We start from the raw sequence: 4772 nt of genomic DNA, 5'->3' as shown, positions 1-4772 counted from the left end.
TAAAAAATGGGCAAAGGACTTGAACAGACACTTCTCCAAGGAGGACATACAGCCATCCTGAGACACATGAAAAGATGCTCTATATCACTAGCTATCAGAGACATGCAAATTAAAACCACAATGAGATACCACTTAACACCAGTCAGAATGACTATCATAAACAAAGAAACAAAAAACAAGTGCTGGAGAGGTTGTGGGGAAAAGGTGACCCTAGTTCACTGGTGGTGGGATTGCAGACTGGTACAACCACTATGGAAAACAGTATGGAATTTTCTAAGAAAACTAAAAATGAACGTGCCTTTTGACCTAGCAATTTCACTGCTAGGAGTATATCCTAAGAACCCTGAAACACAATCCAAAGAACCTATGCACCCCGATGTTCATAGCAGCACAATTTACAATACCCAAGAGTTGGAAGCAACCTAGATAAATGATGGTCAAAAGAGTTGAAGCATCGGTAAATGATGGATCAAAAAGCTATGGTACATTTACACAATGGAATTCTATGCTGCAGGAAGGAAGAAAGAACTACTACCCTTTCCAACATCATGGATGGAACTGGAAAGCATTATGCTGAGCGAAATAAGCCAGGTGGTGAAAGACAAATACCATATGATATCACCATCAACAGGAATCTAAACAACAAAACAAACAAGCAAGCAAAATATGACCAATGACACTCAAATACAGAATAGGCTGACAGGGTCCACAGGGGAGAGGGGAGAGAATCATAGGGGAAAAGTGGATGGACTCACATGAACAAGTATAAAGGACACATGGACAATAATTAATGTGGGAGGGAGAAATGGGAGGGAGGTGGGGAGCATGGGGCGGGGGGTGGGCAGGGCTGGTAGCATAAGACAGAAAGCTGTACTTGAACAAAAATTAAATAAAAAAATTAGATAAAAAATTTAAAAAGCATCTCTTTTCACAATATATTCCCCCCAATAAAATCTCTACATTTCTTTTCAACTGTTTGGTTTCTCTCCGCACTGCTATTCACCTATTTCCATCCTATAAGTGTCTCTTCTTAGTGAGTTCTCTTTCTCTTGTTATATTATAATTTTTCTCCCAAATTTTTCTTTCTTTTTCTTTAATTTTCAATTATCATTTATATCAACAAAGATCAGCAACTTAGAGTGCAAGAAATAGAAAATGACTTGTGGATTAGAAAAAACTACCGTGTTTGAGATATTCACACAAGATGTTGGCATGAAATATGTGGTGGTAAAAGTTGTTCCATGGCTTCTGCTACCAAAACAAAAGGAACGTCGTGCTGAAGTTGCTGATGACTTGATTGGAACCACTACCAATGAACCAGATTTCCTCAAGAAAAGCATAAGCAGAGATGAGTCTTGGATTTATGGCTGTGATCCAAACACAAAGGACCATCTATCTCAATGGAATTCTCTTGGCTCTCCATGGCTGAGAAAGGAGCACCAAAATTTTAGCAATATCTAGACTATGCTAACTGTGATTTTTGAATTTGAAGGAGTTTTCCCTCATGAGTATACCCCTGAAGGCCAAACAATTAGTAAATAGTACTACATGAAAGTACTTCATTGGTTGAGAGATGCAATATGATGAAAATGGCTACCATTATCGGCAACTGGTGATTTGCAGCTTCATCATGACAATGTTCCTCTTCATTTATCATGTATCATACAGAGTTTCTTTTCGAAAAATCAATTGCCTAGATGACTCAACCGTATCACTCACATTCATCACCCTGCATTAAAATTAAAATTACCTTTGAAAGGGAAGAGGTTTGAGACCATCGATGAGATTTGGAATATAAGAAGGGACATCTGATGTTGATTAGGAGAACTGTGTGAGGTCCCAAGGTTCCTACTTTGAAGGGGAGTAAGTGTCATTGTCCTACATACAATGTTTCTTGTATCTTGTATCTTCTACAGTAAATGTCTCTATTTTTCACTTTGCATGGATGGATAGTTTTTGGACAGACCTCATAGTTCCTATGCTGTAATCCACATTTCTGTGGCTACTCTGTAACTTCTAATTTGTACTGATNGGGAAGAGGTTTGAGACCATCGATGAGATTTGGAATATAAGAAGGGACATCTGATGTTGATTAGGAGAACTGTGTGAGGTCCCAAGGTTCCTACTTTGAAGGGGAGTAAGTGTCATTGTCCTACATACAATGTTTCTTGTATCTTGTATCTTCTACAGTAAATGTCTCTATTTTTCACTTTGCATGGATGGATAGTTTCTGGACAGACCTCATAGTTCCTATGCTGTAATCTACATTTCTGTGGCTACCCTGTAACTTCTAATTTGTACTGATTAATCCCTTCACTTTTTCCACCCATTCCCCCAAACTCTCTCTCCTCAGACAACTGTCGGTCTGTTCTCTGTGTCTATGAATCTGTTTCTATTTTGTTTGTTCCCTTATTCTGTTCATTAGATTCCAGATAAAAGTGAAATCATATGGTACTTGTCTTTCTCTGATTGGCTGATTTCACTTAGCATAATACCCTCTACACCCATCCATCTGTCGCAAAAAGTAAGACTTCCTCTCTTTTATGGTTGAATGGTATTCACTTGTGTAAACTACAACAACGTTTTTATCCACTTAACTACCAATAAGCACTTTGGCTGTTCCCAATCTTGATTGTTAATTGCCTATGCAATAAACATAAAGGTTCATATACTTTCTCAAATTATCATTTTAGTTTTTCCCAGATATATTTCCAGAAGTGGAATCACTAGGTCTTAAGGCAGTTTCATTTTTATATTTATAAAATATATTTAAGTTTTTACATGTTTGATGTATGTTTTGATTGAATTAATTGGCTGGCATTGTTTAAGAAAATTGCATAGGTTTGAAGGGTATAGATCTACACTACATCATCTGTAAATTGTATTGTGGTTCACCACCCCAAATTATGTCTCCTTCAATCACCATTTATTCTTGCTTTTTCATGCAGTACTATTTTTAAATGTTTGTAAGCTAGACTTTCAAAATATTTTATTGATTTATTTTTTTTGGAGAGTGGGAAGGGAGTGAGAGAAGAAGTAAAAGAAACATTGATTCAGAAGAGAAACATAGATATGTTGGTGGCTTCTTTTACATGCCCAGTTAGGGGATGGAACCTACCACTCAGTCATGTGCCCTGATAGTGAACCTAACTAGAGACAATTCAGTCTGTGGGGTGATGCCCAACTAAATGAGGCACAGTGGTCAGGGCTCCATCTTACATTTTTTATTCACTCCATACCACATTCCACCATGGCTGCACCATCCTGCATTCCCACCCATAGTGCACGAGGGTTTCCTTTTCTCTTCATCTTAGCAAACAATCATTTGTTGACTTATTGATGAAAGCTATTCTGACAAGAAAAGAAAACATGTTCATCACATCTTTTTAATATTGAGGCATAGAATATACCTCTCAATTTTTTAATTCACTCTTAACTGTAAAAAGATACTCTATTGGTAAACACAAATTTCCCAAACATTCTTTTCATAGCCTCTTTGACATCTTTTTTCCTCAGACTGTAGAGGATGGGATTCAGCATGGAAATCACAATGGTGTAAAATGTCGACACAATCATGTCATGTTCCAAGGCATAGCTAGAACTCGGTCTCACATATATGAAGAGGATGGTTTCATGATAAATGGACACTTCTGTTAAGTGAGAGCCACATGTAGAGAAGACTTTTTCCTCCCCTCAGCAGAACGCGTCCTCAGAATAGCCAACAGAATGAAGCCATAGGAGATCAGGACAATCAGGATAGTGAAGATCTCAACGGAGCCCACAAAGTAGAAGAGTAGAAGCTGGTTTATGTGAGTGTCAGAACAGGCAATAGCAAGGAGAGGAGGGATGTCACAAAAGACATGCCTGATTTCATTGGAGGCATAGAAGGATAGGCTAAAAGTGGCTATTGTGTGCACACAAGCATGCAAAATGCCACCGATGTAGGAAGCAATGATGAGTGGCACATAGACTCTGGGTGACATGCTCACTGAGTACAGGAGAGGGTTGTAGATTGCCACATAGCGATCATATGCCATTGCAGCCAAGAGGAAGCATTCTGTGGTCCCAAGTGTAACAAAGAGAAACATTTGTACTACACACCCAAGATAAGAAATAGCTTTGTTCTCGTTCAGGAAGTTGACCAACATTTTGGGTGTGACAACTGAAGAATAACAAGCATCTAAGATAGACAACACATTCAGAAAATAGTACATCGGGTTGTGCAGCCGAGAATCCAGAGTGATCAATAAGACCATTCCCAAGTTTCCTATCAGAGTGAAAAGATAGATAGCTAGAAATAGTAAAAGCAGAAAGACTTGCATCTTCAAAACCACCTGTGAATCCCGTCAATATAAACACAGTGATTTCAGTCCCATTTTCAATCTGAATCCTGTATAAATCAAAGTTTGAGGTCAACTGTGACATTTTATTTTTATTGATAGATTATAAAGCACTATTGTTAAAAATAGCATCTACCGTATTTTATCCCATTGATTTTTTTCTTAAAGGCCCTTCCAAGTCTTTGGTAGTGAGGGACTAAGAACTGCTGAAGAAGTTGGGACCAATGAATGCATTACCCTGTTAAATTAAAGAAATTTTGGTTAAGTGACTGGCTAAATTTGTCATATTTTTAAAGATCTCAACTTATGTGCTTTAATTTCCTATTTATTTTTGTCAAATGTACTCCCACCTACTTTCATATCGCATCATTTTAACATTGGCAAAGATGAGCAAATATAGAAGTTTTTATTCAAATCGTAATAGAAAGGACA

At 37.7% G+C, this 4772-nt stretch overlaps 1 pseudogene; it reads right to left on the bottom strand.

The window, feature by feature from the left end:
- Window positions 1-3432: 3432 nt before the first annotated feature.
- LOC118996521 (olfactory receptor 1094-like) lies at window positions 3433-4425 on the bottom strand (annotated as a pseudogene).
- Between the last annotated feature and the right edge of the window lie 347 nt (window positions 4426-4772).

The sequence above is a fragment of the Sturnira hondurensis genome, unplaced genomic scaffold, assembly GCF_014824575.4.
Source record: "Sturnira hondurensis isolate 20B ecotype Veracruz unplaced genomic scaffold, ASM1482457v3 Scaffold0001048, whole genome shotgun sequence".
Lineage (NCBI taxonomy): Eukaryota > Metazoa > Chordata > Mammalia > Chiroptera > Phyllostomidae > Sturnira > Sturnira hondurensis.
Note: the sequence above shows the minus strand (reverse complement) of the source record. Positions and strands in the feature narration are given on the sequence as shown.